At 45.9% G+C, this 23,902-nt stretch overlaps 1 protein-coding gene across 4 annotated transcripts in view; it reads left to right on the forward strand.

Annotated features, from left to right (window-relative positions):
- The first annotated feature begins 3,897 nt into the window (after window positions 1-3,897).
- PLXNB1 (plexin B1) overlaps window positions 3,898-23,902 on the forward strand; it is a 77,946-nt gene continuing 57,941 nt past the window's right edge. For 3 of the 4 annotated variants that reach the window (XR_011154629.1, XM_069027623.1, XM_069027624.1), the window contains exon 1: window positions 3,898-3,944. The gene's annotated coding sequence lies outside the window, so the exon portion shown is untranslated. The remainder of the gene's footprint in view (window positions 3,945-23,902) is intronic. The other variant, XM_069027625.1, reaches the window with a different exon arrangement.

Here is a 23,902-nt window from a genome sequence, read left to right on the forward strand (position 1 = left end):
GGTGAGGCCAGAGACTGACCTGGGTACTGTGTATAGGTCAGAAGAAGCCAGTGTTCATTCAGATTAATTCCTCTGTCTGGCAAGACACAGAAACTGAGTTAGAACCTGGTAAGAGCAACAGGAAGCCCTTTGATAGACATTAACTATAGAAAAATGGGTGGCAGTGGCCTGAGCTTGGCCCATGCTAAGCTATTTTGAGTTCTTACTGCTCCTTGAGAAACCACCAGTAACTCAAAAGCAAACAGCTCGTGGCTATGGAAATAACTTTGAATGAGGTCACTGCAGACTTCTAACAGTAGGTGCATTCTGAAGAGAAAAGTTGCCCTTCCTTCCACTCATGAGAGAACTAGAAAATGTTGCTTAAGAAAACAGGACAAAAGCAGTTAGATGTAGTGTCACAATCAGGATAGATATTTATTTATTAATGCTTGAGTTTTAAATGTTCCAGCATTCTAGGATCCTGGTCAGAAGTTGCAGGTGTTCCTGTTGATTTCTTTGCATCTGTTTGTTTGGAAAAGACAGTTCCTTTCACAACATACCTTCTAAAACAAATACTTCCCTCTTTGTGGAGCAGAGGAGTGGTAGAGATGTCCTGTTTACCTCAGAAACAGGGCTGAGATTTGCTGTAGGAGTAAGTTTCATGAGCTAGGAAAAGGGAGACAATGCTGGATTTGTCCATAATATATTTAGATCTGTATTTTATTGCCAGATTTTTGCTAGAAAGTTATGTTCATGACCTCACCCATAAAGCATAGAGAAGTGAGATTTCTGGTGCTTGGCAGCTGGATAATCTGAGAAGGTCTGTGCTTAAATACAGCAGCAGAGCTCCAAGATAAAGGGATTGCCACAAGCATCCCAAGCTTGTTTTGCTGTGTTCTGCAGGGAGGAAAGCAAACCCATGCAAATAGGTGTGTGCTCAGAGCCTGTTGCTCTATCCCTGCAGGTTCTGGGGGGCTGGGTACTTTTTGTATTCAAAATCAGATCCTTAAACACCAACAGACTGCTGCCAGCAGAACTGTAGGTGCCCAAATGGCCATAACAAAGACCTTAATGCTGTTTCTAAATGTTCTGATAAACTGAAAGCTTGAAAGGAATGGAGTCAGATACGAACCTTCTGTTGGTCCCTGAATTACTGCTCTAAATACACTTTATTCCCGGAAGCTATAGACAGTATTCACATATCCCTCGTGACTTTCTTAACCCGTCTCATCCCCTGCTTGGAGGGGAGGAAGAGTAAGAAGGAAATCAAAAGGAGCATAAGCAGCTGCTAGCCTTGTGATTATCATAATAGTTACGTAAGAAACTTAGCTAACCTGCTTAGAACCAGACATTAACAAGGGGTTTTACAGAAAAGGATCCTTTAGGAATTTAAATATACTAAAAACAACACAACTAACCAAACTTTCTGAATAAATGAAAATCAAAGATTGTTTTAATTTGTTCCTCAATATGTTTGTTCTTTGTGTGACACCATTTTCAGCTGTGTAATGTTTGAGAATTAGCTTTTTCTCTAGTTTGATTGGTTTGTTTGGGTTTTTTAAAGAACTGCAAAATTTTTGTGCAGACTGTTAAAAACTCCTCCCAGAAGGGGGAATGTTTAATCCCACAGTGGTTTTATAATATCCTTGTCACTCAGGAGGGCTATAAGAGGGGTGGGAGGGGGGCACTATAACATCTCTAAACTGCACAGAAGCTCTTCTCGTCCTGCTCCGAAGGCAGGCCCTATATCCAGTTCCCTGTACCAACCCTGCCATGGGACAGAAGGAAAAGCTTCTCCTTTCAAACATGCTCTCATGGGGGTTTCTGCTGCTTTTTAAGTGAAGCTTGCAGATGTTTTTTCACCAGACAGAAGGGGCTGCAGGTTGGGACTGGCTCTGGAGGAAAGGCATGAAGGGGATTAGTGTTTTGAGTCAGGAATGGGTTGGAGCAAAAAAAAGTTGGCTTTTTTTTTTTTAATGCTCTTAGTCACCCAGACTGGATTTTGATGGATGCAATTTGAATGCAGTTAAAATGTCTCTGATTAGTGAGATGATAATTCAGTGAGCTCTAAGCTGAAGAGCGATTCAGCGGGTGGGGTGTGGTAATAGGATGGATTTTTCTGTGTTGGGAGAAGAACAAGTAAGGGATCATCTCCTCATGGGAGTCCTCATGGGCTCTGCACACAGCAGCCCCCAAGGACTCTTCAGCATAATGAAGGGCCAAGGAGCAAAGGTCCAGAGAGGCAGCCAGCCTCTCTTTCAGTTGCCTCTGAAATAATACTTCTTTTGGGAGACCGTGGTCATGCTGCCAGATCCTGGGGACTGTTCAGCATCTCTAAACTTTCAGATGTATTTTTTCCTTCATAAAATTTTGGGGCTGGGGGTGGGAGTATGAGAGACTGGTGTATTGTAACAAAGACAGTAGATGTTTAATGACAGTTCTGGACATGGGATTTGTACCAACTATGTCCCTCTGAAATGTTAGAAATGCATGTGGGAGGAAAGCCTGATTCAGACTTTCAGAGCAGCTTTATGTCTTCAGTGGAGATCTGTAGCTTCATCTGTAGCCAAAAAGAAGTGATGGGCACCCCTGGCATAAGGCAAATTCTGTACCTTGCCCAACCCAGGCCAGTGCACTCTTCCTCAGTTTGCTTTTACCTACAGCTCCTGCATCACTTCTTCACATCCTCAGAAATGTGTTCTTTTCTACACACAGAATTCGTGGCTAGGTGCTTAAGGCATAACTCCATCTTTTGTCTGCGACTGCCAAACATCTGGCAGTCAGCTCGGCAGGCAAACGACCAGTACTTACAGTCAGTCACTGCATGTATAGCAAGTCAGTTGTTAGACTAACTGTATATTCGCTGATCAACAACACAGCAGAACACAGCACATCTGGGGAACACAGAAGTTACAGTGTCAGCGAGAAAAATGGGAGCATTAATTCTGTCCCTCTGTAGAGCTGTTACTGACAGAACTTACCCCTAATTCAGAGAGAGGATTTTATGCAGTCAGTTCTCAGTGGCAAGAAATGCCTTTGTCTCTTACACAGAGCACCAGCCTCTGCTCTGTTCATAACTGGAGCTTCCAGCTTCTCAGGAATAAAAATCACAAAACCAGCAGTCAGTTTATATTAGACATATCACTTCAGGCGCTTCTGCTTTATGGTGCTTTTGTCACCACCGACTTTCAGCTGGAACGGTATGTCCTTCGCTGTTTTGCAGCTGGAGATAACTATGCTTTTGTCACATTCTTCAATCTCGCTAAAGTGCCGGCACACTGCAAATTGGACCTGGGCTGTGCCTAAGCCTCCCGATGCTGTGCGAGTACAGGGCGACAAACTTCCCACTCACTCGCACCCCTTGGCTGAGGAGAGCCGAGCACAAAGGCTTGTCGAGCCTGACTGCAAAGTTATATTGCTACAAACGCAGAGACAAGAGAAATGCTGCCATTTCTTCAAAAATACACAGCTTTAATCCCAGCTCTCATCAGCGGCGCCGCGGACCCCTCTGGCGCGGCGCAGCGCACTCGGACCGGCCGGCAGCCGCCACTCGTTCTGGCGGCAACGTGCAGAACCCCCGCCTTGCCCAGGCCTTGGTCGGTAAAGGCAGAGGCAGAGCTCGTTGTCCCGAGCGAAGCAGCCGCTCGCCCGCTGCCGGCCCTCCGGGACGGGGATCCCGGGCTCGGCCCGGGCGCGGAGGGGCCGCTGGCCACGCCCCCTTCCGCGCCAGCCAATGGGGTCTCGCCGCCGGCCGCGCGCCGGGGGGAGGCAGCCGGATCCTGCGGGGCGGGGCCGCGCTGGGGGCGGGGCCTCGGCGGAGCGACCGGCTGCCATTGGAGGAGCGCGGCCGGGGGGCGGGGCCTCGGCGGGGAGCGGGGAGCGGGGCGGGGCGGGCGCTCCGCGGCTCGGTGCGGGCAGCGCTCGGCGGCGGCGGCGGGAGCGGAGTGGGGCGGTCGCCGCGGCAGGTGAGGGGCGGCGGGCACCGGGCACCGGGACCGTGGGGAGGGCGGCGCGGGCTGCTGCCGCCGCTGCATCCGGCCCGCGGCGAGGAAGCGCTGCCGGGGGTCAGCGGCCGGCGGCAGGTGCCGCCCGGGGGCCGCGCTTTGTCTCCGCGTGGGGGGATGGGCGCGGCCCCTCCGGAGCGGCGGCGCCTCCCGGGCGGGGCGAGGGGGCTCCGGTGGGCTGGGAAGGCCCCCGCCCCAAGCCGCCCCTGCGGCGGGCTCTGCGGGGAGGAGGGCGGGGGTCGCCGCGGCTCCGCGCCCCGGAGAAGGAGGAGGAGGAGGAGCGGGCAGCGGGGCTGGCGAGCCCCCTCCACCGGCGGCAGCACTGCCGGGATGCGGGGAGTAGTGGGACCGGGCGAGTCCCCCGCGACCTGGGCAGGGGTCGGTGGGAGGTGGCACCGGGCGGAGGGTCGGGCAGCCCGTGCGACCGCGCTGCAAGAGCTGCCCGGCCCTCGCCCCGCGCCTCGGAGCGCACTGACTGGGTAATTCCTGTTGGTCTGGAGAGCTCGTTTTCCACCTTGAACACATTCTTTTTGAAAGAGTTTGCAGCAAGTGTTTGGGCCCCTCTGAGCAGGTGTGTTTTGTGTTCCAGGAGCTGCAATTTGAGATCTTTATTTTCTTAAATGTAAACTTTCTGTGGCTGCTGCTTTATCTCAGGGCAACAGTCTGGAACAGGAGTGGTCCTGGGAGAGTATCTGGAGTGCTGCTGTAGTTACAAAGAGGAAGGGGCTGCAACCCTGAGTGTTGTAAAACAGCGGGGTCAGTATTTTACTTAAACAAGTGCTCTATTCTGTGTAAGGCTGAATGTGATCTGCTCATTTGTGACCTCACTTTTTGAACGGGGATCACAGAAGTGTTCTGCCTTGTGTACGAAATTCAGCAATCGATGACTTATATTAATGATATGTCTGTGTGATGTCAGGGAGCTAAGCCAGTGATGGAGGCATTCACCCCCATTCAGGGGGAAGCTGATGCCCTGAGCTGTTGTGCTACATGGTTTTGCATTCTAATGGGGAAATTGGTGTTTCCCCTTGTTACAAATGGGGCATGGAATTTCACAGGTTTTAATAGAGTCACTTTGAGAGGCCAGCAATGCCTAGCAGAATTACAAGAGAAGGAAGCAAACAAGTTATGGACAGAGAAGAATCTGGCAGGGAAGGTGACTCGTAGGTAGTCTGGTGCTGAGCGGACTATTTCTGTGCACATCCACACCTGTGTGCAGCTTAACTGGAATCTGCAAGCCAGGGACTTGCCCTGAACTGAGATTTGGCTAGAAAGCATTTACTATAGCATGGTCATATATGGAATTTTCTCTTTAAATTTCTTCCAACATGTGAAAAGAGTTAGGTTAGTAATACGATTAACAATATTTAATAAGATTAAAATCACCAGCATAACTCTTGAGAAAGGTGGGTGCAGACTGTCAGCAGTTGACACTTTTAATCTCTACTTTCTCCCATGTGAGTGCTGTAAAGAGTTCAGGCTCCAAGATTCTGATTGCTTTTCAGGACAGAAAAATTCTGCCCTTGCCTGCTGACAGCTCAGGTATTGCCTTACCTTTCATGTCCACCAACAGCATCATATTCCCAGCGGGGCCACGGGATGTTCCCATATAAGGGCAGAGGGAATAGCTGACAGAGGGCTGTAATGAGTGTGCAGAGCCGTTCCCTTCAGTGCCAGTCTTTGTGTGAAGCGGGGTTGTTGCTGGAGTGTTGCTGCTGCTGGCATGCTTGGGCTTTCCTGGCAATGCCAGCAGAGCCTGCAAGGACTGAACGAGCCTGAAAAGTATCTGTTGCTGCCGAAGGTGGCCCCGTGAGCCTGGAGAGAGGCTGCCTGCCAAATTAAGCAGTACCAGTTGTATGTTGGGTGTGCTCTGAAGGAAAAAGCACCCACCCAGGTTGCCTGCATAGGGTGTGTGCTATCCAGCACTGTCCAACCGAAGACAAAAGTAATTGCACTTGCTATCTTCCACTGTTGCTATTTGCTTTCTGGAGTGTTCCTTCAGCCAGCAGTGATGGGTACAGGGAAGCATTGTATCTTTTTCAGCTTAAGTTTTAGTGTCAGCTGGAGAGGGAGAACAACAGACGTGGAGTAGTTCAGAAGAAGATGAAGCAGCCACTCCCCAGAAATGCCGGAGATTTTTTTCTGGTAAAAGCTTTACTGCTGAATTGGGTAGATTGACATTATTTCTCTTCTGTCATCTTCTTCTCTGTCTCAGTTCTTCCTGTTGCCTGTCAAAGCAAACTCACAAGGACTTCAGTTTCTTCTCCTCACTGACAGCATCTCCATCTGTTCTGGTTTTGTTCGTAGCTGTTGTTTTTTTTTCTCCTGAAACTTCAAATTGTTTGTTGTAGCCAAGTTCTGAGCTGAACCCTCCCAATCTTGCATAAGGGCATCTTGGAGGAAGATAATAGGACTTTGATTCATCCCAGCTTGCAGGCTGTGCAGGGTGGTAGCAGTCAGAGGAGGCATGAGCCTGCCTGCTTCCTTGTAAGAATTAGCCCTCTAGATACAAGCTAGTTTCAGGAAGCAGGGCTTGGACTGGTGCCTTTTTTGCTCACCTGGATCTTCAGTGAAATGTCTTTGTGCTCTGTGTGCTGGGATCTGGTGTGTTCTACTGACTCTCCTTTGCATTCCCTATAATCTGTTAAAGCCCTGGATTTGATTTGCATTTATTTGTGGTTCTTGTGAGTATCTGATTGCAGGATTACTGTATCTGAAAGGATTCATCTTCTGCTGTTCATCAAAACCACAGGAGGGCTGCTTTTGCCTTTATGGGAATGTGCCAGCTGGTCTTTCATTGTGCTGGTATCATTTTCCCTGTCCTATTATTGGAGGCGTCTTTGATGACCTGATGGTTGTGATGATGTCTTTAGAGAAGATTCATATTGATCATTTTTTAAGCTTTGTCTGGTTTCATCTCAGTGCCGGAAGACAGTTCCTATAAATTCTTGCATGTATTTTTCAGAAACAAGCAATTGAGGCAGTAGGAGCATGTGCACAGTCTCATGACATGATACCGCTGTTCTGGAAGGCAGAGTAGATGCTTAATTTAATTGGGAAACAGTAAACTCATGTGTTGTACAGTCTTTACTCCAGCACAGTGGTGAAAGCCAAGGACCTTTCCCAGTGGCACACCCAAGTCCAGGGGCCTCTCTAAAACCAGCATGGAGGGGGTTTTGCTACCTGCATGTTTCTCTGGAACCGTGAAGGATCAGAGACTGCGTGCTGTGGTTTGCCGCAGTGATAACTGAGATGCTCCCCTGCTTAATAAACTGGCCAGGGTTGTAGTTGCTGGAGCTCAGATTTGCTAAGCTGCAAAGGTGCAAAAACATGAAGGAGGATGTTCCAACCTGTACTGACATGCAGCCCTGACTAATGGAAGAACCACAGTGCTTTGGTGTGAGCTCTTTAAGGCTCTGCCTCTCCTCCCCACCTGCTTAAGTAATAAATGCGGAGGACTTGTTTTCACTGCTAATAATTTTTTTTCAGCCAAGTAGTAACTAAGACATCTGAGCTATTTTGAGGTTCCAGGAAACAATTTAGGTCTTCTTTTCATTAACTAGAAGTAAGTACTGCCTCTCCATGCTTGTGAGGGAAAGAAAAAAGAAGAAATAAATGGTTTCAGTTTAGGTCGATTTTTTTGTTGTTGTTGGTTTGGTTTTTTCTTTTTGTTTTGGGTTTTTTTGTTTGTTTTTTGGTTCGTTGGTTGGTTTGGTGTTTTTCTTTGATTTTTTTTTTTTTTTTGCTATTTAATCAATTTTTAAATGGTTTCTAATATCTTGAATTTAATTTTAGAATGTCTTTTTAAAGTCCTGCCTGCCAGTCTCAAGAAAGAAAAAGAGGTGAAAATGGAGTAGAAAAGAACTTTGTGGTAGCATGATCTGATTTTAGATTTTGATCAAAATGGGAAATGAATCTTCAAATGAAACAGATCCTAAGAAAATTTCCAGATGCCAGACTTTAATTGAATGTGAACTTTAGTGATTTGCTTGCAGTATAAAACCTGCAAGTTGTGTTAGGATCACTTCTTCTGTGCCTGCTAAACGTGTGAGATTTTGCTTTGCTTTTGGCTCTGAAGTTTAACTGTGGAACAGCCTGGAACTGTTGAGTTTCCCCAGCCTCTGCTCTGCACCAGCGCTGCTGCTCTCAAAATTCTTGCAACTTCATAGCTACTCCCTTTTAGGAAATGATAATTCGTTTCCCTTCTTGAAGTATCTGAACACTGTAATTTTATCTTGCTACTTGTATCTATTCCTGGTTTATCTCGTGTGGGAAGTCTCTCATCCCTATGTCACAGGCTGTAAGTGGGTTGATCTTTGCTTCTGGTGGTGGTTTAGCTAGGCTGGTTCTGTACGGGGGACTGGAGTTTAGGAATTGTGTCACCGCTTGCTCCAGATACCCACATGGAATCTGTGGTGAGCCAATTGGGATACACAGCTGTAAGGTATTGACTAAATGGATTGCTGTTGCTTTGTGCCTGCAGGTGCAGACAATTTCAAGTCATCACCATTCTCCTTCCCTTTGCACTTTTCCTTAATTCTGAAATTAAAGGCAGTGCTTCTGGTTTTCAGTGAAAAAAACATGTGTGTCAGCTTATCTCAGCATAATGTGGTATTGAGTAGCAATGATGGGGTTCATCGTGCTGCTGAAGTTATTCCAAGGAGAATGCAGTCCTTGTGTCCTACCCTTCCCTGCAGCTCTGCCATGGCAGGAGAGTAGTTGTGCCTGGAACTGTGCAGGTGGAGGAAGCTGATTGTGTTCAAGCATTTATGCTGATGAAACTTGTTTTCTGACTAAATTGCATGTCATTCTATAAATAGAATGGGTATGTTTGACATCTTACCCTGTTATAATAATTCTGAAAATTACTACATAGAAGTAGTGTTTTCAGCCGAGGGTTTCTGCCCATGCATGTCATTTCAAAATAATTTTTGTTTCAATCTCTGCTCTTTTAGCTTTCCTGTACTGCACCATTTCACAATTTGGTTAATTGTCTTCCCTGCTCTTTGTGTGGAGTTACATTAAGAACTGGAGTGCCACCTATCTCCCCAGTCTGATCCTAACTCCTGAAGATTGTGTGCTCTTGAAATCCCTCTGTGCCTACAAGTGCCCATGCCCTCATCCTCCTGTGTGACACTGAGGAATTTTTGGGTTCTCTAGTTTCCATAAAGAAATGCCAACCTCTGTGAACAGCTGGCCAAGCAAATGCTTGAGAAAATGCTCCTGGCATTGCCTGCCAAGTGCTCTGCTCAGCTGGAAGTCCTTCAGACAACAAAAATTTAAAGCAGAGGAACCATGGCTTCAGAGATGGTCCTGCCAGACCAGGCTTTGTCAGAAATAATGTCCTCACTGAAGCTGGGGTGGGGGTTTGGACAGCTTGGAGTTAGTTAGTGGCCCTGAAGCAACTCTCTCTTTAGCAATTTCAGCCTTGATCCCAAGATTTTTTTGCATCAAACCTTCTTAAAGTGCTGGAGAGAGCAATTATGTTAGTGAATTATGAAATTATCATATGTGAGAGCATCTTGGTAACACATGTGATGAGCATTTTGATCATCTGTTTGCTGTCTTCCACACACCACAGTCATAAGCTCTTCTCACCTCTCTCCTACTTTTAGTGTAGCCAAAAGTTGTATGTGCTGGAGATCTCTAGTGCAGAAGCAGTTGCTGGACTTTTGAGTCCCACTGACAAGAATATTTTGATTTTTATTTGCTTCCTGCATATGACTTCTTGCATACAGATTCCAGTCCATTACTGAATGATTCTACCCAAGAGAATGGTAAAGCTGATGTGCAACTGAATTAATTGCATGAGATCTGTGTGCTACTGTGGGAAATGGAGAAGTACTAACCAGGGGCTCTGTTTATTTGCCAGATCTTTTTAGCATTTTGATAGAAATTGACAAAATGAGGTCACAGAGAGGTTGAAGTACCTAGGGAGAATAAGGCATTTGTGAATTGATATTCTGATCCTTAGCTGAAACATATTTTGAATTGCATTTCATGACAACCTGAAACTTGAGAGAGATTTAAGGCTGCAAGGGCTTTTTGCTGTTTGTCCTGCGCGGCAGTGCAGCCTTCTCATGGCTGTGATGGAGAGGTGTGGTTCCCTTGTGTGACTGTGCCTTCTGAGGCACTGCTGTGGCTGTAAGGGGTAACACTGACTTGTACTGTTTATTTCCTCCTTTGATCTATTTTTTTTCCTCTCTTTTGGGGATTTGTAACCAGAAACTGTTCTCCAGATGTGTGACAGCCAACAGAGGTGCATGTGCAATTACAGAATGGCCCTGGGTGATTGCTACCAGCTTGTCCTCTTGGCAGCATAGGCAAAATTTGAATTGGCAGGAAGGCAGAGCAGCCCCTGCAGCACTGCCATCCCTGAGTGACTCGATGTGCCGAGCTCCTTGGCCTCAGTAACAGGCAGCTGGAGCTCCAGAGCTGGAGTGTCTGGTTGTGCTCTGTGCCCAGCACTGCTGAGATGATGCAGAGCTAAGGAAAAAGGAGTGGTGGGGTAGAGCAGCTGCCATACAAATGCTGCTCTTGCTCTCTGTACTGCCCAGAGGGCAGGTACCTGCAAGATTACCTCCTGCAGCAGCACAGATGGGCAGTAGGGACTCTGTGTGCTGGCAGTGTGGCCATATAAGCAGCTGCACAGGACCAGATGAAAGAGCCATTTAGCCTGTTTTGCTTTCTCTGGGCTTGGGACAGTCAAGTCTCTGTCCTCACAGTGCCCAAGTCACCATGGCCCCTTCCGTCTCCACACTGAACTGGTCTGCAGGGGAGGTGAAAGCCTGTGTCAGTAGCCTCAGTAACAAGCTCAGCAGAGTGCCACAAATCTAAAGGCTTCTGACAATCACACTTTCTTGTTTATTGTATTTTTTAGTTACTCCTGTATGTTGTAGTGGCAGTACTGTTCTGGATACTTGAACCTTGTAAATGCATTTTCTGTGTGTAGAACACAGGCAGCCCCCTGCCATCAATGGTCTTACATGTAATTGTTCTGTTTCATTGTGGGTCTGATGCCTCTCTGTACAGGGTGGTGGCATCATGAAGCTTTCCTTAATGACCTATACTGATAATGGCCACTGTTCACAATGCTTAACTAGGCTTCACCACTGTGGAGAACTGTCTCTGTTGAACTCTGTGAATAAAGGTTGTGAAGAGTAGAAAGAGTAAGCAAGCTGATGGACACATTACAGACCAGTGTTATTTTGGATCCAGCCATCCAAATACATCTACAGCATCCCACCATCACAGACCTGCTGTAGCAGAGCTCTTGTCATGGATCTATGAATGCCAAACTCATTAGCTACAGACAAATAACATCTGAATAGTGTTTGCCCTCCAGTGGATGACAGGGATGGGTGTCATGCTGGGAGGAACTTGTATGCTGGTCCTGCTCACAGAGTTACAAGAACATTTCTGGTTAAGTACTTTTGCAGTTCAGTGTTCTCTTGCTGATCAAAGCTCTGTGTCTGTGGCTGGTGCAGGTGTTTAGCACCCACATGCAAGTCCCAGGATGCTACAGCACTGAGCAAAGCTGTTGCAGGAGAATGACCTGCACTCATAGTTCCATGGTTTCATCCTTTTCCTGAATGTTTGAAAGCCATTGGGCCATGCATCTGTTTCCCCTCCTCCCAGTGCTGCCAGCACAGTGTGATCCTAACGGGTGCTACAGTGACAATTACAGTCTCTGTGTTCTTTGCAGGCTGCCAGAGCCTGTTGGATCATCACAACACAAATGACACCTGGCTGTTCAGCTCTAGGATTGTAATCTGCATCCCCAAATGCACCATGTAGGAAGTACCAGAAGGCACAAGGTTCTAATGAAGGAACTTCCACAATGTGTTTATTTTAAGCAGTTAGAAATTACACGTATGCAGTGATTCACAAGGGAAATGGTCTCTACCAGCATAAACACATGGAGCATCTTTGTTATTCCACTCAGTAATGAAAAATATATCTCAAAAACCTCTTTTCTGTATAGAGAAAGAATAAACTTTTTGTGCTTGAAAAACTGTTATCTCTACTGGGAACTGACCTCTGTGTTGCTGCTTCACAGACTGAAATAGAACTGTTAGTTGACAAAATAGTACTGATGTCTTTACCTTTGGTGACCTATAGGAAGACCTGTGTTTGTCTTCAGGCTGCTTTTCTGTGTATGCTCCGAGAAGTCTTGTGCCTTTGGCCTATTTTGGACAGAAAGGTGAAAAGCTCAAGTGGAGGAAGGAGAATTGATCTTTTGGGAGCTGCAAGAAAAAATAAAGTATTGCAGGACTTTGCTTCTAAGGGAGCAAAACACTCCCTTTTAAATGAAGACTCTGTTTACATGTGTTAATTCCCTTTGGTTTTTTGTGGGATGGAAAGGTCACTTTGTGTCTATCTAAACTATGAAAAAATCAATGGTTTAATCAATTTCTAAAGTAGATTTAGTCAAAATGACTACTGTGGTATGGCTTGGGCTTTGATGTGTGAAGGTGTCCCAAAAAGCTGCTAGAAAAGTCAATGTAGGGCATTGCTGGAAATAAACTTTCAGAAATTGTAGGGGAATCTTCTGTCCCATTCAGTATATCCACCGGGTGTTTTTTTTCCCCTTGCCCAGTCCCAGCATGGCTTCCTCCTGGTGTTCCTACTGAAAGAATGGATCGCTGCGAGCAGATCAACAAAAGCAGTCATGCAGTTCACTTGAGCGGTCATGCATAAATATGAGCAGACTTTCTGCTGTTAAAACTGATGGGTAGCTTTCCCTGAAACCAGTTTTCCATAGGCTGCTTGATCTGCTACTTGGAGCTGCCTTGGTGATCTTGTCCCTGATAGACAGCCAGGTATTGGTATTCCTGGGTAGCTGGGCTGGGGGGTTCACAATGAAAAGTCAATTTCGTTCTTTGAAAATGCCAGGGTAAGGATTGGTAAAAGCCAGATGTTCCATTCTTGGAACATGCCTTGGAATTGTTTTCTTCCAAGTGGTATAACATGCAGAGCCCTTCCAGCTATCACACACCCAAACCTGCCCTGTGCTCCTGCCTGCACACAGAGCGTAAGCTCTCTGCCTTGTGCTCTTTGCAAACTTAGATGTGCATTTAATGTGTAACACAAAATGAGAAGTGCCACGCAATGGAAATCTGGTTAGAGGTGGAAGCTCAATGAGCCTCCTGCTAGAACAGAAGTAGAGGAAGGTACCAGTCCTTGTGATATGGAGTGCCTGGTTAACATCTACAAGGGATTAATGCTTTTCATGCAGGTCTTTGGGGAGTTTTGAGATCGGTACTTATAGCTTTTGATGTTACTTCAGAGGATATACAGATATACACCTCTGAAGGGATGGGTTGTGTTAATAGTGAGAAAGTGCTGCTGGAAAGAAACATGGCAGCAGGTGCCTGTTCATGTAATGTGTTTCTTGGATGTTTGACTTGGAGTTGTACAATAGTATGAATAATTTATCTCTGCCAACATCAACAGCATGCCTCATAATTATTTAATTAAAAGGCTGATGCTTCTGAAATCATGGGTTACTGGGTACATTTCAGAATGTGGTGTTCCTAGCAGGTGATTTCGGCAAGCATCAGTAGTGTACTCCACTGTTCAGTAGTTCATCACTGTTCTCAAAGTAAGTCTAAAGCCACTGCTAATGTTGATTCAGCAGAGAAGTACGCCATGCTGAGGACAAATTCCAAACCATGGCTGGAAATGACTGGAATGTTGGGATTTTCTTGCTTGAATATCCTGAATAGTATGTAGGTCTTTGGCAGAATGGGGGAGGTAGTGAAGTTTTCCTTAGAACTTTTGGAGAAATTATTACATGGTGATTAAGAAAGATACAAGCTCCAAGAAAGATACAAGAAAGATACAAGTACAGTCAGATAATTGACTGTTAGTGAACTGATACGATCCTTGCAGCCTGGTTTCTGTAGCTCCTCCATTAGGCTGTAACACAGGTCCAGTGAAATGACATCCACCTGATACAGGCAAGTTTGGACTTTGGTGTGCCAGAGATGCTGATTTTTCACTGATTGTGCCTCACCAAAGCAACGACCCTGAAGAAGGGGGAAAAGGTGGGGGAGGACAATCAAATTGATATTTAAAAAACAAAAATTAAAAGCTGTTCAAGGAGTCAAGAAAAGATGCCTTGTACTAAGACTCTGACAGGACCAATCTGTTGATTGCCAAAAAAAGCTATTGAGAGGTGACTTGGTTAAAACCTGTGCATAATTGACTCTGAGGAGCTCCTCTTTAATCCAGCAGAGAAGGAATTAATGGCTCAAGGCAGAAGGCAAACAACTAAGAAATTAGTCTGGCCTCGCTGCCAGAAAGAATGATGGAGCCATTGTGGCAAATTACTAGCAGAGTAGTTGAACTTACGTTTTGACCTCCAAAGGCCTTTAGTCTAGATGCCATAAACCACTACATTTCACAGAACCCCTTAATGGGCCTTGTGGAGGTGTGAGTGGATAAAATGGAACAGTGCCTGTGTGTTAGGCAGGAAATCAGAGCGGCTGTATCTTAAATTATGTGACTCTGACTAGTCCTGGTGCAATTGATTTCTGTTTTTCTGTGCTTTAGAAATAACCCCAAGACCAATTCAGTCATGTTCTTCATCCCTGTTTGTTCTTTTCCTTCCAAACTTTGTTTATGTCTAGATGCTTTGTGCACCATAAGTGGTACATCCTGGATATAAAGAATCTTGTTCATGGCAGGAGTGTCAACTTGAGGTTTGTACTTCAAATAGCTCCTGAAAATGAAATCTTTTATATATTTTTTAATATCTCTTAGAAATATCAGTGTAATGGTGAAATAAATATCGTCTCTTGCCTGTCTTGCCGTATTTATTTTATTGATTAAACTTTCTAGGAGAGTAGAGTTTTATTAAGCATTTAGTGTGTAAACCCATGTACTCTAAGGAATTGTGTTAAATTCCAATTGCATTTAAGTAATTCAGTTTCATAATCTTCTATTGCATTCAATGTGAAAATCCTATACAAGAAGTAAATCTGCTCAATGTTGTCATTTAGCCTATGATTGTTTCAGAATAACTTGTGATTGTTTACAGGCTGAAAGCTAAAGAGTTTTACAAGGCTGGGAAATCATTGAGCTCATTTAGTCTGATGCTGTGTAAAGCAAGGCAGTGGCCTTTCTTGCATTTAAGCTAAACATTCAAGTTGAGACTGAATGTTAACAAAGAGAAGAGTTGCAAGTGATGGAGAGCTTGCCCTGCTAAATACATTTTAAAATACCTTTGAGAAAAGAAGCTTGAAAAACAGACCTTGGTCTGCTCAGGCCAGAAATATGCAATTAGCAAATTATTAACCTTGTTGTGAATGGTTTAAGTAACGTGGTACTTGTTCTGTTTCACTTCTGATTGACTGTGTAATAGCCACCAGCAGTCTCTGCTGTGTGCTGGATTGCAAAATCTGCTAATTAACACATTAGTTTCATATTGCTGCTGCCAATGTTTGCATTGAAGAACGTCGCTTTTTTTGGCCATATGGATGGGTGGGAATATCCAGATCGTGTTATGGCTCTGTGCTCATTCATGTGTGATGCTTTGTGCTCTGTTTTTCCCAAGACATCTAATCAGGCTTGGGGCTGAGCAGTGCCTTTTTGGAGAATCTTTAACTGAAAGGTCAAAATAAGCACAAGGCCCAGAGACAAGTCTTGCTGTCACTCTTCCCAGCTGCCCCCCCGCCCTCCTTTGTGTGTGTCTCTCTCCACGTATACATATGTAGGAGTCCTTCACCCAGCACATTCATCTGTTATTTCTTTCTTGAGACCCAGGGCTTTTAAGTGCCAGTCAGGGTCTTCCCAAACAGAACACAGCTCTGCCAGCTGGATCTCCCTCAGGCTGCGGGGGAAGGATGATTTGTAGTTTGGGAGCTCCGGGCACTCACCTGCTGATGGGGCTGCTGGCTTTGCACCATTGCTGTGCACTGTCAGCTGCCTGGCATTTGTGTGTCTCAATTAACCACGTGTAGGTAGACCAGGATTTACCCTAAAGGCAGTATTTGCTTGTGGACTGGGATCTGGTGGTTCTTCAAGGGAGTGGGAAGGAAAATGTGCCTTACAGTGGTCTCAAAGTGAGAGCTCCAAATGATGCCATGGAAGCTGAAGACTTGGATTTGCAGTCCAGATTGGGTCTGACATAAGTAAATTTGTTCACACTTACCCTGTGCTACCTCCCATCCATGCACTGAAAGCGTTACCAGGAAACTCCCTGTGGGAGTGCATAACCATCAGAAGGGGGAGATGGTAAAATCTGGGTATTTATTCCAGCTCTCAGGGTGCATCTGAGGAAGATGCCTTTGTTTTATTGAATGAGAGATATTTTATGCTATAAATGGGCTTGTGCCTGTTGTAAGAGCATTTGAGGCAGTCAGCTCTTTTGCTTTTACTGTCACTGTTTCAGCCCTGCTTGGTTTCTCCTTTCCCTTACTCGCCAAGTGCAACTGAAAATGAGGTACTGAAACAGCCCGTCTAGTTTTTTGTATGCAATCTAGCAAATGTTAGTGCTGGAAACTGGGCTCTTGCTGCTGTTTGTCTGGTAACATTACCCTCTGTTGTTTCCTTGTGCTGCTTTTGAAAAATGCTGGTTTGGTTTTTGTATGAGAGGTGCTTGGCCCATAAATGTATTCCAACCCACCTAATAATTCTTTAAAATCTTTCATCAGGTCTTTTCTGTTATACAGTTTAAAAATAAAAAAAAACCCAAATGCCTTCCTTTACCCCTGGAAACAGCAGTCGTCTTGTTCTGCTGAGCTGAGTGCTGCTCATACTGATCACTGCTGTTCCCTTTGTCTTCGTTTATTTTAGAGTTAAGTTTAAGCTGTTTAAGACTGGGCTATTTTTGTTCTGTATTTTTGCAGGATCTTTTACATGGGTCTTCTAAACACTAAAATAAATGTTCTTAAAGGCAAAAGTACCATCTGTATCAGGGCAAGATGGTCATTGCTCTAAAAATTAAGTTTTGTGGGCTTATTCTGGTAAAACATTTTGGAAAGCATATGCCTGCAGAGAGGAATGCCTAGGTCAGGGCTGGACTTAAGGCCATCTTCTATCTTTATGTTGGATTGCCCTTTGTCAGCCAGATGCCTTATGATCCCACCTTCTCCCTCTGTCCCTCTTTTGACAGTAGCTCTGGTGCTCAGCAGGGGCTCCCTGGCTGTGTTTGCTTTAGCTGGAGAGGTGTTTGCCTTCACTGCAGAATTCCAGTTTCCAGCTGCCGGGAAACCTGGAGTGCTTTTGTTGATTTATTAGGGCACAGTGCACCTCAGGAATGCCTTTGGCTAAGGAGCTGGGAGTGATGGAGGGGGATCCTGCCTGATGCGGTGTGAAGCCTTTTTGTTTCTCTTTACAGAAGCACCAAGCAGAAATTCCCCAAAGCAAGGCAGGGAAAAAAACTCACTCAGCTGACTACTTTGGAGAGTGTCAAAGTGAGACTCAGTTAGGTTTCCCTGGCATAGAAGTAAGGAGGTGAATGATAGCTGCAATTTTAAGTGAGTGTTTGTGGGAGATGATACTGTGAATTGCCCTACCAGAAGGTTTGTATACGTTTGGTTGGTGTTAAGAGCTGGCATTCCTGAGCCGCTGACTAGGGCTTTTTTCTGGGACTTGGCTTTGGGCCATCTAAATGTTTTGCACTTGGAAGAAGCAAGTTTCAACCTCTTTGGACTTGCAAACTTCTAAACATTTTATGATACAGATACGACAATGGATTTGGTTTTTTAATTATCTTTGGAGACAGCAAAAGTCTGTGGACAACTTTAAAAACCACTGATATGAGTGTGTCTTCCTGTAGTGAGTTCAGTAGAACACCTCCACCTCTCCAATGTGTTGCAGCCATCTGATGTGCGCCCCTTTTCTTTTCTTGTCTTGCGTGCACACACAAATACACATTTCTGGACTTTTTCTTTCATTTGAGATTTTGGAGGCTGTTGCCCCAGATGATCTGAAACCAACACTGAGGAAAATGTTTGGTGTTTGTACAGGGTAGGGTGGTCAGCTGGTCACTTTGTGTTGATCAAGTATTTGGTAGTTGCAGAGTAGGTTGTGTTTATGGGGCATTGGTGCTGAGAAGGAATTTCCTTTCCTGGCTGAGGTAGAAAGACCGTCCATGTACAGCTTTATTCCTTTGCTTTAGCATTCCTTGAGGTTGTTTCCCTATTTTACAAATGCATCTTTTGAGAACTGCCAGGAAAATGTCTGTCTCAAATGGAAATGGAAATTTCTGAGCTCACAGGAATGAAAACCTTTGGGTCTGTGCTTACTGAGTGAAAAGAGGATTACCAACCAGCCATTCTCCAGTGTGCAAAGCGGTGGAGCAAAGTCTGCAGAGACCCTCTGAAAGTTACTGGCTTTCCCAAGGAAGGGTGCTTGTGAATAGAATTGAATAAGGTTGTTCGCGTCCCTCTTGGCTTCCCTGCTGCAAGTACAGAAAGCAGTGAAACTTGGAACTCAGTAGATGCCTGAATAAAATGGGAAATGGTTTTTTTTTGAAGTAGATGCCTTGTGAACAGGTCTAGAGCCAGTGTTCCTGCATTACTGTAAGAGAATTAATGGGTTTGTGACTGCTTTTAGGCCTGAACAAAAAGCAGGGAGGCAATGCTGATTTTTCCAGAACTGCTTGAAGGGTTCAGAAATGAGAATGGTGTGCTAGGGCGGATGCAGATGGCTTATTTTCACTGGGGACTGTTAAACCTGCCAAAGTGTAAACTGCATCTTAACAGGAAGATGTGAGACAAGGCCTGCACATCTCTCCCTCCTAATTACTACAGCTCAGCTGCTGCTGTCTCTTATGCTTACACATCTGAGAGATGACAATGACAATGTCTTGAATGGCAAAGCAATAGCAAGAAGGGCTTTTTGGGTTTTTTTTTTAGCTCTAGTCTGAAACAAAGAAGTTATTCCACCAATAGTCAAAAATATGCCTATGAAAAATCTTTCTCCCAGAAACTGCATCTGTTATTCCAGAAGACAATCAGAATTTCTGTAAGATCTTGATGGCTTGTCTCCTGAGTGACTACATGTAAAGCAGCAATGAACCTTCTCCTCTTTCCCACACCGACAGCCCCAGGAATGTTCACCACAGCAGTGGGACTTCCATTTTTGCTGTCCCTGCAGTTCCGCACTGGGTAGCCTCTGTACACATTATCTTTTTCAAGAAGTTGGAAAGCTCTTCTCACCTGTTCTGGCAAAAATCTCCCGTAACATTTTCACAGTGGTTACTTTAGATGCCAAAACACTCAGTCTTTCAGATCTTCATCACTCATGGCACGCAAAAGATGAGGTAGTTTTTATGACCTCCTCTTAGAGGAACAGGTACTTCAGGGGGAAAGGATGGTACTGGGGTTGTGATGGCACTGCAGTGGTACAGCAAGAGTGGAGGCAGTGGCAGCTCCCAGTTGGGCTGCAGGTGATAGTTTTGGATTTGGTGCTTCTCCCTGAAAATCTGTTTTAGGTCACAGCCTCTTGTGGCAGTCTTGCTGGTTAGCTATAAATATGTTCAATCTCTCCTCACCCATGACCCTACTCTGTTTCACTGCATCCCTGTAAATCTCGTTTAAGAAACAGCTTTGTGGAAGTTTGTCTTCCTGCCTCCCCGCCTGTTCTGTTTAGCTCAGGAGAACATGCTGCCAGGGCAGGATGGGCTCTGATAAGACACTGCATGGGCTGATGGGGCTCCTCTTCTCTGGGGAAAAACACACAGCAGAAAAAAAGGCAAAGCAGTGCTAAAAAGCACAGATTTTTTTAGGTGAGAGGAGAATGTCCTTCTTCATAGCCAGTTCACAAATAGGGAATAAAAACTGAAGCAAGGGGATGCCTGCCCATTTATATCAGCCTGGGAAATGGTGGATTTCTCTCCTGAGGCCTTTGCCTCAGGCATCTTGCCAAAAGGCGTCTAGTCCCTATTCACTTCAAACACATATAGTTCCTAAGCCAGAAACATGCAGAAATCTCATGAACTGTGATCAGCTGAAGGCCAGACAGCATGACCTGGTGCCTCATAAAAATCAATGAATTGAAGAGCTGTGACTTCTGGATGCTTTGGAAGTATGAGCAGCACCTGCTGTGCAATGTGATTCTAAAGAGCATCACGGGGTAATCAGCTCAAACATGGATCTAACCTGTATTTATGGTAGGAAAGTATCCTGGAATCTGTGCTGAAAGAATTAGAATAAGTGAAGTGTTTTGGCAAACACAAGCAATTACTTTCTTCATGGATCCTGTGTATGGGCTTGCTTTCTTCAGAGCACAAGGAGTTCAAGATGAATTTTACTTTGGAGCTAAAAGGGATGCTTTTAGCAAAGGCAGTGCAAGCAGTGTTGGGACAGACTCCAGGTCTTTGGTGTTCCTGAAGAAACACAAACAACTGCAGAGAAGGGTATAGCTCAGATCCTTTTGCCAGCATGCTTAGCAGGCAGCCCTGTACCAGATCTGGTTCAGGCTTCGACAAGTGACCTCTGTCACTGAAGGGAACATAAAGAGCCTCAGTGAGCTTTGGCTGAACTAGGCTTTTGCCTGTCTGCTCTGGAGAGAGAGTAACCTCAGTGTTCCCTTCCCTCCCTCCCTCAGTGTGTCTGTGAAAATACTAACTTGATTTAGCTGCCAAAAAAAGACATTTGAAAAGTATACATTGCTCTCCTGTGTCCCAACTTCTGTAAAATATGGGTTATGGTTGGTTCCTGTATATGGCACTTAGTAATTTTACAGAAGAGAAAACGGCACCACTGCAACTATCCACACAACACTTAATACAGTGAGGTCTTAGTCTGTGCTAGGACTCCAGAGTGCTATTTTGGGCATTATGAACCCGATTATATTACACATAGAGCTTAGATGGCTCAGAGGCACGCTCAGGATATTAACTGTTTCTATTAAGCTTTGCATTTGGAGATCCTTCTGGCAGAGGAGGGCAGTGGCAGATGAGCTGGCATTCCCACAGCAGAACAGTGTGTGTGAGTATGGTTAGGGAGTGTTTTGTATTTCATTTACACAAGGGGTAACCCGAGTTCCGGAGCTTGCTAACTTATGGATGCTCAATATAATAATCTTTTCAATGTACTGGTTTTATAGCTGCAGGTGTTGTGGAGGAGACACTTGCTGATGTAGATGTACAGGAGTGCAGGAGAAACCTTACAAAGTGCTATAAATGTATCATAAGGGGAAATCCATATGTAGTGTGTCATCTGGCAGAGAATGTGATAAAGTGGCATTGACTGTGATTACTTGTGATTCTTGACAGCCTGTGCCCCTGAAAGAGTGTTTTTAAGACTTGGTTTAGTTTGTGATGAAGGTGGCTTTAGGAATAGTGAAGGTACTTCTGTTTCTCTTTAAAAAAAAAAAAAAAAAGGTTTCTTTTCATGATTTTGTTTTGTGCTGTTCCAGGTTTTGTAAAAACAAACACCCTGAAAGCCCAAACAACAACAGTAATAAAATAAACCCTTTGTGGATCACCTCTGTGACCCAAAGTTGATGAGTTTCTCACTGTTTGAATACACATTGTCTGCCAGGTGGGAACTGTGCAGCTCTTCCTTCCCTCATCACCCTGCAAGTGCAGGAAGAGATAAGAGGAATTTATTTAATCCTGCCCTCACACTGGCTGAATTTGAAGCACACTGCCAGCAGACAGGTATGCTGAATTTGGAGCCTAAATGGCTGCCTTGGATAGGAAAAGGGGGCAGAGAGTATGGCTTTTAGGGATATGAGGCACTAGGATAGTGCTAGTGGGAGAAGAGGGGTGCTGGATGTGGTAGCACATGCTGTTGGGAAAGCAACCTCTCATCTTGCCCTTGAGGTAATGAGAATTTGCCTTTGCACGGCTTTGGGTTAAACCCTCTTCTCAGTAAAACTGCAGTTTGCAGCTCCTTTCTCTGTACTGGGAGAGATACAACTGTTGAGCAGGGACTGGCTGCTGTGCAGCAAAGTTATTCTTTGCAGGAGACAGAAATGAGTGGATGGAGGTATCCCATGTGCCATGTGGATCTGCATGCCACTGTTCAGTTCATGCTTACGCTGATGGAAAGGGGTTGAGTTTACGTGTGTTTTACTGATGAATATCCCCTTTCTCGGAAAGTAAACAGCTGACATCTTGACCTTGCAAAGGCTTGGGCATCTTTACCTTTCAAAAGCACTGCTCTCCAAATGTGGGTCTATAGTGCAAGAAATACACGTGATGACCTTGGTTGTTCCTGTGCCTTCTCAGCTACATTTTTTGTCTTGGATGCCAGTGACTCTGAGATCTGGACATTTCCCTCTGCTGTTTTGTGTTAAAAATGAACAAACTGTAATGTGTGGAAGCAGTTTGTGTGATGGAATCCATCAAAATAAACTTGAGGGGTAGTGGTGGTTGAAAGAGCTTCGCCAAAACCTGGTAATTGGGCTGGATATAGTGAGAAGGAGAAAGGGAGCCAGGAAGGGACTGAATGGAAATCAGTCCCCAAAATAAATATCCCATGAGTGGGGCATGAAGAGATAAAGAGTCTCCTTCAAATCAGATTCTGTGCCTGAGCATTCCTCCAGAATTTCCTGCAATTTAGACAAATGACCAACTTCAGATTTTTAAGTGATGTTTGTGCTGAACACTTGCAGGCGTGCGTTCCCATCCAGCTGCTGAGCAGAAATCCTTGTTCTTCAGTCTTGCTGGGAGCTGCTTTGCGCTTTTTTGTGGCAGCAGCTTTTGCAATAGGAGGCTCCCCCCCCCCCCCCCGGCCCCAGGATGGCTTTTTCTGTGAAAGAAGCCAGCGCAGCCAGGCAGACATTATCCCCTTGCCGGAAGGAGGGACCCGGGCTCCCTGGGGAGGAGGGACGGGGAGCGAGTGATTCATTGCAGCTGGCTGCAGTTTGGCCTCTTCTCTCTCTTTGCCCTAGGTGCCAGGGAGTGACAGCTTGTGGGCAGCAGGCCAAGCTGTGAAAAGAGGAGTGTGTGAGGCCTTTAGCTTTCTCATGCTTTATCAAGCTGCAAAGAATAGCTCGATATTCAGCCAGCGTTGGTGCAGGTCAGGAGAATGGAAATGCGAACTTAACTCCTGACATGCTGGCTGATGGCTGACCGCAGGCTCTGCGCCCACGAGGGCGGCTTTGTACCGCAGCATGTGGGGTAAAAGGGAGGAAAAGTGCCTTGGTGACATGGTAAAGGTAACTTTTTGTTAAGTGGGCAGCCTCTGGAACTTGCTGGAAGAGTGAAAAGATGAAAAGACGGCTTTCCTCTTGTGGCTTGCTGTCTGTGTGCTGGTGGAGGATGGAAACACTGGAGAGCAGAGCTGCAGGAGTGCCGAGCGTCCTGGCAAAGCGAGAGGGACTGTGGTGGACGAGTGGCGGGTCTGTGCCTTCGCTGCTGGCACAGCACTGGGGGCCGTGGTGCGGGTGCCCGTCAGTGCAGAGAGCAGGACGGGGCCGTTCCCGGGGTGTCCCCTCCTGCCGATGTCCTGCCAGCCTGTGCCGAGGGCTGCCCGCCGGCGCGCAGGGAGTTAAGCTCCTCATCGCCCGGGGGTGAGCCTACTTCGGGGTGTTGAGCTCCATTCCCACGGCTTTTCCTTTCGGAGGGTTGGGGGGAGGGATCGCCTGGAACAAGTAAAATGCCTGGAGGCTGGAAAACAGCACCCCGGCCCGTCTGGCCTTGTATTGGTCTGGGAAGGATCTCTGCTTCACGGCAGGCTGGGCAGGGGCTGCCGGCCAAGGCCGGGGTCTGTCGCTGCTGGGCAAGAGCCTGGGTTATTTCTCTCCTTTAGGCAAAGAGAGATGGCTTTGCAGGCAGTAGAGTGCCTGCCTAGGGACTGAAATAACCGCATTCTCGGCTGGACGGACGTAAAGTAGAAATGAAGCCCAAGAAGTCCCATGGGCAGATCACAGCACAGGTTAACACACAGGTTTTGTGCCCGAGGGAGAGCAGCAACACTGGGTTCCCTGCAGCACATGCATGTTTCTCAAAGACA

The sequence above is a fragment of the Aphelocoma coerulescens genome, chromosome 12, assembly GCF_041296385.1.
Source record: "Aphelocoma coerulescens isolate FSJ_1873_10779 chromosome 12, UR_Acoe_1.0, whole genome shotgun sequence".
Classification (NCBI taxonomy): domain Eukaryota; kingdom Metazoa; phylum Chordata; class Aves; order Passeriformes; family Corvidae; genus Aphelocoma; species Aphelocoma coerulescens.